Consider the following 12,433-nt stretch of genomic DNA (forward strand, 5'->3'; position numbering starts at 1 on the left):
GTAAAAGTATGACCGTTACCAGGCGTTACCGAGTTGAAAATATGCCGAGTAAACTTACGAATTACGCCACGTACAATGTATAAACAACACTTGGCAACTTTTAATGATAAAAGATGGTGTTTTTATTTATTTACTTATTTATTTAGTTATCAGAACTCTTTCAGAATAACAATGTAACTGCCGATTATACAGCTCGCCTCTAAGAAGATTTTCGTAGTTTCCAACTGCCATGCATAAAATAAGTTTATGCCAAAGTGATCGTGACCTACAAAATGTTGGCCATTGTCACAGGGCATAAAATTCATAAAACAATAAAGAACATTCCTTTTTGTTATACCAAAGCAGCGGAACCATAATGAGTTGTTAAAACACAAGGATATTTGTTGTTATTTTGCAAACCATTGCTAATAAAATCAGCTTCAGAATCTATTATTATTGTCCGCCCTAGAGGAAAGATTTTACAAGGTGGAAATCACTGACTGTCAGTATCCCTGGAATGACAACCAGTATGACAACTATAACTAGTTTGTGCATCAGTAAATAATCTTGAGTAGCCACTGCACCTGAAATGCGTGCAGTCCATTCATCGAATACCTCCTATTCATTCATTGTATAATACACATTTTACTTACTAAGAATACCCTATCACAGTATAAATGTTTAGTCATAAATCGGGAAAGTTTACAACTGTATATGCATATTTATTTCTATTTTAACCGTACTGTCATAAAGGTACTTCTGTGGAGGCTAGTGTGTATATGTCATGATGAAAGCTTATGTCATTAATAGTTTTCTTTCTTTGCTCTTTACAAAAAATCAAAATAATAAGACTTTCGTTATCTTTTGTCAGATTTCATATTTTCTTGAGAATTTTTTTAAAAATGTATCTGGAAAGTAAACATAAAAAATACGATAATTTAAAAAATGAAATTTGGGTCTCCATCTAAAGAATTTATATATTCTTAGTTACTACTCAGTAATTTTTAATTATTCATAAATGATTGTAAGATAAATTAGTTTTACAGTGTAAAAGTGCGAGTTTGCTCCATTTACAGAAGGGTTTACTTGCTATTCTCTTTGTATAATTCTCCCAGCTTTAAACTACAGATACAGAACATTACATAAGACAGCGAATTTCAGTCTTAACCTAAAGCTCGAGGCTGGAGAAGAGGTCACTAAATTACCGTTTCCATAGTTACACACTGGTCAGATAGAGCAGTCTCCCGCAGGTATCATTCCTTATAGATGAATTAGAGGCCAAGTAAACTGCCTTCATTTCATGAGCTATACTAGTGTAGTATAGATGAAATAAGTTTTAAATTGCAAAAGTTGTCTCTTTTGTAACCAAAGTGCAAATCAATAAAGAAATATAATGACATGTAAAATTACATGAACAGCAATGAAGGATCTTTTCACGAGAGTCGCAAAAGATTGAAACTATTTAACGAATTTCATAAATTTCATTTTAAATAAACTTAAATGTAAGATTATGTTATGTGTATCACATGACAGAAATGATATTCAATAAAAAGCATAAAAATAGGTTACATAATTGACTTTAAATTGCATTCGTCATTACACCTTCAATTCATATGTCGTCATGCCGGCATTTGCTGAGTTACTGGGTGTTATTAAACGTATCATATAGTTACGTATGATACTGGAAAATATCATATGGGTATATTAATCTTAAGAGGAGCAACATTGGCTCAGTGGTTAGCGTCTCAGACCTGCGACCGAAAGGATGCAGGTTCAACCCCTGCCATCGGATCAAATCCTCGACCTTATTGGAAAATAATGAGATAACAAGTACATTCTACAAAGACATGGAACCTATTACCTCAACTGAAACGTACGAAATGATCATCTAAATTTGCAACAAGTGATCAGGAGAAGTGCGACCTGTTGAACTCGGAAGTTTGATATGTTACACGTTTAAAAAATTATGATAAACAGTTACCTCATTTTGAAGTTAGAAATGAAACTTTTATTTCTGCCATCATTATATATAAACAAGAAATTATAGATGTAGTAACTAGTCTTGACCTAAACAAAACCGCTGGAACCAATCCAATAAGTAATAAACTTGTACAAGTATAGTTGAAGAAATGTATGTTCCATTGCAAATACATTTAAATAAATCACTCCCAGCCAGCGTGTTCCTAACACAGTGCAAGCTAGCGTATGACATACCGATGTATAAGAAAGGAGATAAAACACTACCGTCTAAATGCAGACTAATTGTTGACTTCAGCTAAATTATATACACTATTCATAAGTCCAACCTTAGAATATACTTCTGGAGTCTGGGATAATTGTTCTATTGAAGATTCGGAAAGATCAGAATAAAGGGGGGAAAATCAGATGGAAGATGCACGGATCGTTCCAGATCTATACCCATTAATTCTTCTAGATAGTCTCTTTATGCGGAAACTGCTTGGTTTGCACAACGAAGGAAAAGGAAGAGATTATGCATTATGTATTCGATTATAAATACTCAAGTACCTAACTATTTAAACGAACTTCTTCCACAAAGGAGATATGAGGCATCTAATTATCGTCTACGTTACTCTCAAAGTATCACACCAATCTCAACCAAACTTTATATTTTCACACGACCTTTTACCATATACGATTCGTCTTTAGAACTCTCTGCCTGATGATATCCGAAATCCTCCAAATCTTTCTATTTTTAAGAAACGTTTCTCTAATTTAACTAACGGGTCATCACACAAGCAGAAAGACATCTTATTGTAGGTGAGTAGTCACGTCACTTTTCAATGATAAATCTAGACTTAACCAAGAAGTGTATTGAAAGGTAGAGCGAAAGAGCTGGGATCTTTGGCATTAGGTAAGGGGCAATAGACAAAGTGTTCAACTTCTTCATTATCATAAGCACATGCACACGTGAAAGAGTTAACTAAATTCACCATGTAAAGGTCGGATTTCAGGAGACTACCTGCTTGTCTAAGTTTAGTATGTAGGATATTAAGGTGACATTTGTCAGTAGCGTAATTTTAGCGTGATGACCCGTTAGTTGAATTAGAAAAACGTTTCTTAAAAACAGAAAGATTTGGAGGATGAGAAACCTATAAACTAATATCAAATGTGTTAACATCGGTGGTTCTTTACAATTGGCATGACTTATTTGGTTATATACAAACCATCAAAAAACGGCAAGGGTAGAAGCGGGTAGCAAAGATATGAAGATCGGTAAGTCGCAAGCAATACCGAGACAAAAAAGGCAACTTTCAAGGTAGCATTTTCACACATTTATATTGACACGGGTCGTTTTAGACTAATGAGAAACCAATGACTGGATATCAAATAGGTCCAAATCTTTGTAGCTTTTTTTACGATTAACATGACATATTTAGCCTTATAGAAAACGATCATGTTGCAAGGATATAGGCGCACGGACAGAGAAATGAAGATGTACTTAATAAGATACATACACATAATTTTTACTGTTTTATTGCTTAAGTATATGCTTCATATCACTAGTATCAGCATCGAGGTATGTGATACCATCGCAAAACAGCAATACTAGAGGCACGTAACAAGGATATGAAGATTGGTAATGGTAAAGTCGCAAAGGATACTGGGTAAAATATATAAACTTTTCTAGGTTGCATTTTCACACATTTCTGTAGGCATAGATCAATTTAGACTGATGAGAATCCTACCAAATAATACCAGATTTGTCAAAATCTGTGTGTGCTTACGATTGGTATGACTTATTCGACTCTAAGATAAACGTTCGTGTTGTAAAGATCTAGGAGCACTAACATTCAAATGATTATCATCGAATTATATGGTACCATCTCAAAGCGGCAAGGGTAGAGGCACGTAGGTAGAATATAGAATATGATGATCCGTTGATGATCCGTAATATCGCAAGCGACACCAAGTAAAAAATATCAACTTTTTTACTTGCATTTTCACACATTTATATATTTCACAGATCAATTTAGACTGATGAGAAACCTATCAATTGATATCAAATTCGTCTAAATCGCGTTTTTAAAAAATTACTAATGTTATAACTTATTTGCCTATATGGAAAACGCTCATTGAGGAAGACATTGAGCGGACATACAGACACACAAAGATGTACTTTATAAGATGCATACACATATTATATATTGTTGTATAGCTTTCCTTATATGTTTGAGATCTATAATATTAAAATTGAAATATGTGGTACCGTGGCAAACTGCAATGGTAGAGGCACGTATAAGTCGCAACCGATATCGAGTCAAAAATACAAACTATTTTATTTTCATTTTCACACATTTCTGTTGGCACATATCGATTTAGACTGACGAGAAACCTAACAATTGATATCAAATTTTGCTAAATCGGTGTTTATTACTATTGTAATGACTTATTCACCTGTTTGTTAAACGATCGTATAGAAGACATTAGGAGAAAAGACAGACAAATGAAGACGTACTTAATAAGATACACACACATATTATTTACTGTTGTACAGCTTTAATTATATTCTTCAAATTTGTAGTATTAGGATCGAAATATGTGGTACAATCGCAAAACGGCAATGGTAGTTTCACGTACCAAGGATATGAAGATCGGTAATGTCGCACCCGATATTCAGTAAAAAGAACAATCTTTTTTATTTTGCATTTTCACACATGTCTATTGGCAGAGATCGACTTAGAATCATGAGAAACGTATCAATTGATATCAAACTTGTCAACATCGTTGGTTGTTTGCGATTGGTATGACTTATTCGCCTATATGGAAAATATTCGGTTAGGAAGGCACTAAACGCAAGGACGTACAAATGAAGACGTACTTCATAAGACGCATACACATTATTTACCGTTGAACAGCTTTTATTATATGTGTCAGGTTTATAGAATTAGCATCGAAAAAATGTGATACGATCGCAAAACGGGAATGGCAGATGGACGTAGCAAGGATACGATGATCGGTAACGTTGCAAGCGATACTGAGTGAAAAATACCAACTTTTCTATTTTGCATTTTCACCCATTTATATTGGCACAGATCTATTTAGACTGATAAAAATTTATCAACTGATATCAAACGTGTCAAAATCGTTCTTTGCGATTGGTATGACTTATTCGCCCATATGGAAAACTTTCGTATAGGTCAGATGTAGGCACACGGAAAGACAGATAAAGACGTGCTTAATAAGATACATACACATATTTTATAATTATGTACAGCTTTAATTCTATGCTTCAGATCTATAGTATTAGCATGGAAGTATGTGCTACCATCGCAGAACGGGAACGGTATATGAACGTAGCAAGGATATGAAGATCAGTAAAGTCGAACCCAATATTCAGTAAAAAGTACACTTTTTTGTATTCTGCATGTTCACACATGTCTGTTGGCACAGATCGAGTTAGACAGATGAGAAACCTATATATTAATATGAAATTTGTCAAAATCGGTGTTTATTTACTATTGGTATGACTTATTCGTGTATATCGAAACCGTTCGTAGAGGAAGGCATTGGGCGCACGAACATACATTATGAAGACGTACTTAATAAGAAGATACATAAACATATTATTTACTGTTGTACAGCTTTAATTATATGCTTCAGATCTATAGTATTAGCATCCAAGTAGGTGCTACCATCCCTAAACGGGAAGGATGGAAGCATCAAGGATACAAAGATCGGTAAAGTCGCAAGCGACAATGAGTCGCAAATAGCAACTTTTTTATTATTCATTTTCACACATTTTTTTTAATTATTTTTTTTTTTTTTTTTTTTTTTTTTTTGCACAGATCGATTTAAACTGATGAGAAACCTATAAATTGATATCATATATGTCGAAATCGGTGGTTGTTTACGATTGGTACAACTTATTTACCTATATGGAACATGTTCGTGTAGGAAGGCATTTTGGCGCACGGAAAGACAAATGAAGACGTATTTAATAAGATATATAAACATGTTATGCTGTTGTTTAGTTTTAATTTTATGCTTCAAATCAGTAGTCAGCATCGAAGTATGTTGTAAACTCCCCCTCCCCTTAGTATGCAACTGCAAGCACACTTTGTCAAATGCTAAAAGGCACTAACTTTCTTGAAAATTATAATAATCAAAAAAAATTCCGGATTCGTATATTATAACGTTATAATGCGCTTTCATTTTCCGTCAGGTGGGTCTCCAGGTCGAGTTGTTATGAACAACAGGAAACAGTATCGTACATTCTTTGCTAAGCGATCGCTCAGGTGGTGCAGTGTCTGTACAGAGCGTCCGCCTTGGATGCGAGAGGTCGCGGATTCAAACCCCTGCCGAATCACACTAAAGACATAAAAATGGTACTAGCAGCTGCCTCTTTTGGCGCCCATCATTAAGATATTGGTGTGAGGATAATGTGACTGGGTGGGACAAAATGCTGTATGTTTGTGGCATGATGCCACATTGCTAGACATCATTATAAACTGTCACAATGCAGACATGGTAGCGATATGATTGCATTTTTTTTTAAAGCTACGTTAAAAATTACACACACACACACACACACACACACACACACACACTTTGCTTAGTTATTTGCTATTTGAAGAGATGGAATATTGTTCATATTTCAACCGCTTTTTATTAATGATCATCGATGTGACCAACATGTACGATAATAATACTCCCGATGATGATGATGATGGTTGTTGTTCTGATTTCTGTATTACTACTGCTCAATGGGTATATTATATATCGAACTTGAAAACAGAAGCACTACCAGCAATAAAGCAGCTTTGAAAACAAATCGCACTTAATCGATATCAATATATATTGACATCAAAATGAACGTCAAATGCTCTGTGCAACTGTATCGAAATGAACTATTACATGCTGGGTTTTTTTTCTTTTTTTTGGGACAGTTTTAGACCGAAAAAAGTAGTACTTCAAGGCTCTGTCTATGGTATAAATATGTTCATGTACACTTTTCCATTGTAACTTTAAGTGTATAGACTGCAAATACGATGAAGCACAAATCGAGGACGTCGAGTGTTAGCATTGGAACAATGTTACTACTTCGGTCGAGAAGGATAACGACCTATATATGTATTCCTGCCCACTACCATGTAGGATGTATCAAACTGTATATTACTCAAGCGCTCTTTGTCGAGCGTGCTGGTGTGTGTGTACAAAAACAAATGGAATATAATAACTTTAACTGAAATATATACAATTAAATTCTATATAAAAGTGATGCGGCACCTGGGAGTAAAGCAAAAATGGAAGAAACAAATTTCCGGATCGCTACTATCAACAGCAATGGGATAGACAAAGCGAAAGCAGACAAAGAAGCCAAAGAAACAAACTTTGGTGTAATAATGATACAAGAAACACACTATAGAATTAAGCCAGAGTTCGAAATTTTAGTAGAAGACAAACTTAACGCAATAAAGATATGCAACAATTTTGCAAATAATGATATTAGAGTTGGTTGCAACAATAATATTTTTAAAAAGCTGGGAAAGGTTTGAGGAGGGGGGAATTTTTTAAGGGACGGTTGCTACGTGTTAAAATGTTTAATTGGCATATTATAAATGTGTACATGCCAGCTAATAGAAATAAGAAACTAATTTTAAAGAAAACTTATACACCTACCTACAACAATATTCGATGGAAAATCTAATCATAGGGGGAGATTTCAACTGGGTAACTATAAATTAAACCAGTCTAGCAGGATTGATAAATTTTACGGAAATTTTTATGATCCATTAATATATATTAATACTGCAATAACCAACCAAAAGCTATCAGACCATTTCATGCTCACTATTGACCTAAAAATGAAAAAAATAGAAAAATGTGGGTCAGGACTATGGAAACTAAATAATAAGATTTTAAATGACAAAGAATATGTCGAAATAATAATTAAAAAAAGAAATTGAAACCGTCAAAAATGAAGAAAATATTAATATAATAATTGATTGGGATGTTTTAAAAAACAAAATAAAAGGAATAAATATTCAGTACTCAAATAGAGGGCGGAAAAACCCCAGAAAAAAAAGACAAACACGAACTCAAATTAGAACTAAGCAAAACAACAAACGACGATGGAGAAAGAAAAAAAAAAACGATTGACAGACAAAATTAAAATCGTTGAAGAAGACGAAAATCAGGGGAGAATAATAAGGGCGGGAAAATTTACAGAGATCTACAACGAGGCAAAAAACGTATATAAGCGAGAAGAATTTAGAAAAGGGGGTGATACAATTTTAAACAATATCAAAATAAACAATGTAACCCATACTGTAAAAGAAGATATCCTAAATAATATTTCCAAATATTATAAAGAACTATACACCACACACCACACAGAACATATACTTCAGCACAATCGACAGCTACTTAAAAAATGTCGACTGTGAGATGACATCAGCAGTACATAGAGACCAATGTGATGATGTCATCTCAGATGAAGAAATCACAAAAAGTATATCAACACTCACAAAAGTCACCAGGGAAAGATGGACTCATCGTGGAATTCTACCAAAAGTTCCACGGTGAACTGACGCCGATCTTAAACGCTTTGTATAATAATATAGTTTTAAGTAAAAATAAAATGACTAAATCTATGAGGGAGGGAGTTATCACAATTATATACAAAGGGAAAGGGAATAGAGACGAGATTAAAAACTGGAGGCCTATATCACTTTTAAACACGGACTATAAGATTTTAAGTAGGATTTTAACAAATACAGTAAAGGGTAGGATAAACAAGATAATTAATGTAAATCAAACTTGTGGGGGAGGGATATACAAAACAATATTTTAAACATTAAAACTATAATTAACTACATAAATGAAACTGGTATGATGAGTGCTATGGTACTCTTCGACCAGGAGAAAGCTTTCGACTGATTTGAACAAAACTGTATAAAGAATGTTTTTAAAAAATTTGGTTTCGGACCCAATTTCCAAAATGGACCAAAATCCTACACACTGGGATAATTAAACGGGAAATGCACGAAAGAATTTGAAATACAACGATCAGTGATACAAGGATGTCCACTATCAATGCTAGAATACGTAATGGCAATATAAATCCTACGTCACACGATAAGAAACAACCCAGATGTGCAAGCAGGGGCGTATTAACCATTAAGCAGACTAAGCACGTGCATAGGACACCAGGGCCAAAGGGGGCACCACAAAGTTGAGAAAAGGGTGAAAAGAAAGAAAGAAAAAAGAATGAAGATTTGTAAAAAAAACTGATACAACTAGTGCAAATTGATCATGATGTTCTGTTTCTTGATCATGGTACACCCTAGGGTTATCTTCTCAGGTGTACGTGGAAAAGAGGGGCGCGCCAAGATTTGTCAGTGCTTAGGGCACCAGTGAGCCTTAATCCGCCCCTGATTATACAAGGCATACAAATACCAAACCTAAAAAAGAATTAAAAAATGCTCTAACATGCATATGATTGCAACATCTTTATAAGAGAGGGGAAATGCTATAAGCGTCGGGTTCCAAAATAAACCACAACAAGCACGAAATCTTAAAAATAGTTAACTGGAGGGGCAACCACCCTTGATTATCGCCCCCCCCCACACACACACACACTTACTGAGAGACACTGTAAAGGCTCTAGGGGTTTACTTTGGCAATAAAAAAAAGAAGCTGTAGAAAATTATGAACATATTATCAATAAAATAAGAGAAAATGTGAAAATCTGGCCATGGCGCCATTACCTATCATGGAGCGGGCCCAAGTGGCCAAGACTTATTTATAGTCAAATATTAACTACATAATTAAATCCATAGATATGGATAATACAATTTTAAACAAAACAGACAACGAAATAATAGATTATATATGGAATCATAAAATGCATCATGTAAAAAAAGAGACATTATATAGGGCCAAAAGTAGAGGGGGCTTGGGGTTGCCGAGCCCTCTACTACTATAATTAACTAACATAATCAATAGATTAAAAAAAAATGCACTCAGACCCGGCTACAGCGTGAGAAGCACCGTACATCTACTGGTTCGGCTTCACCTTGAGAAACCGACCAGAGATATACAAAAATAACAAATTAATATAAAAAAATCGAAGTGCCACGCAAACATATGAGAACTAATTTTAAAATATAGAGACAAAACAGATTTATGCAAAATTTAATAAGTAAAAGTCACGCTTGGATTAGGGAGGAGGTAACCAAAAATATAAAATGTAGAGTAGAGCAGGACAACTGAGGGGGTAAATTGGACAAAAAATTGGAAAAATTGGGGAAAATAAGATCTGTCAAAACACAAAGTATAATTTTTAAATACCTGCACAACACCTGGCTAACAGGCGAAGAAACAATCAAACATCGTATGCTGAGGATAATGCCGAAATGCCCTTTATGTAAAACAGCGAACTTCACCAAACTACATACGATTGTCCAATGTGATAAATCTAAACATAATAGGATAAAGTTAATAATGAAAATTTGCAAAAAATATAAGTATAACAAAAATAACATTTTATTCATAGATTTAGACTACGAAAACAAAATCGTTCTAAAATGTATAGACTATATAGTAACTACGATGATATCCTGTGGACAGGTGATAAAGATTTTTAAATAAGATACGTGGTAAAAATAAGAATATTAACCACAACAAGAACTCAGTACGTCTTACGACGAATAGATACTTACCGTCAGGTTGATATAACGCAATTGATGTTGGAATTGGGGGAGAGAGGGGGAGGGAGGAATAGGTATTACAGACCGAAGGGTCGCGTAGCGCAATTGCGAGCTGATGCCATACCCATACCCCCTCCTCGCACCCCACAACAGCCATATTTCAAAGAAAATTTCAAATTCTATTTCAAATATTTCAAAGAAACCCATATAACTTTTTTTTTTAAAAGAGAAAAGGGAAGAAAGGAAGAAAGAAAAAAATAAAAGAATTTTGTAATTTAATTTTTTTTCTTCTTTCTCTGAAAGAAAATTCTAAAGACATATATAGGAAGGGATACAGGGAAAATATAAGGGGGAAGTAAATGGCGATGACATCATGGGGCTAAGTCACAGGGCTCAGTGAAGTGCATAGGCCCATCATGAGTCTTTGAAAACACCCAATGTAGAACATAAACAGACAAAATAAAGACACAAATACATACTGTATAACACTTAGTTTAAAACCCTACTAACTTCTCCCGCACTGCATGGTTGACCACTATAGAATAATGTGGTCTCATAAATACGTTTGGATCTTTCAATAAAGCATAATCAGATAAACTAAATAAAGGAGGCCTAACGCGACCCAGGAAAAACACATAGAGAATAAAGAAGCGTGAACCTTGGATCGAGCGTAACCTACCTATCAACATCTTTAAAGACTATTATGAGGAACGACACATATTATCACTCGAATAATAAAATAGGAAATTATTTTTTTTAAACAAAGTCTAAATAGTACACCATTCCATCGTCAAAATTAGAAAACCATAAAACAAATTAAAAGATACAATATAACATCATAAAGGAAGAAATACAACTGGGAAAGATATTTGATCTATACTTGCTGTCTCAAACATAAAGAAAATATAGCATACACACAATATAACACCATTACATATAGCAAACACTGAGACCTAGGCGACATATAGCAAAGGTTACAAAACATTTCAAGGGAATGAACTTCGAGCAAGGTGAGGGAAACCAGACTCGGACGAACAACCCTTTAGATAACACTATGGAAACATAAATACCCCATCAAAAATTCTAAAAACTAAATTTTTTATATAAAATTTTGTTTTAATAAAACGTAGAACACATCTGAGGGGGAAATACACAAATATAAAATACTTTTTATTTTTTTTGGGAAATGGGGGCATCTGTCCGTTGCCCCCCCCCCCCCCCACTCCCAAAAAAGTGTGTGTGTGTGTGTGTTATTATACCCATTACATTACTTGCAAAATATATATGGTGCTGACATTTTCGGCAAGAGGGAGACCTACCGATATTCTGCATATAATTATTGGGGCCTGATCTGTTCAATATATTTCTCAACTGATACAGCAGGTATAATCAGAGGCGTAGCGGTGGGGGGGGGGGGGAAGGGGAGTACATATGTCCCCGGGCGCCAAGGTACAGGGGCGCCAAAATGAGGCTTACAACGTTACATTATAATAAGTAAACAAGGGTAATATTCAAAAATGTGATTAAACGGGGAGGGGGCTGGGGCGCCAATTTTATAGTTCGTCCCCGGGCGCAAAATATCATAGCTACGCCTCTGGGTATAATAGAGACCCCCCCCCCCCCCCCCGAGTTTGCCACAGAGCGCTCGTGTAATATACGGTTTAATACAAAATACATGATTGTGGGCAGGAATATACAAAATTTGGTCGATATACATGATCGTTGGTATCTATTCAAACGAGGGCCATGAAATACATTAGCAAATTCCTACAGTATTTTAA

This window comes from Sinohyriopsis cumingii, chromosome 15 (genome assembly GCF_028554795.1).
Source record: "Sinohyriopsis cumingii isolate HCF-2022 chromosome 15, ASM2855479v2, whole genome shotgun sequence".
Lineage (NCBI taxonomy): Eukaryota > Metazoa > Mollusca > Bivalvia > Unionida > Unionidae > Sinohyriopsis > Sinohyriopsis cumingii.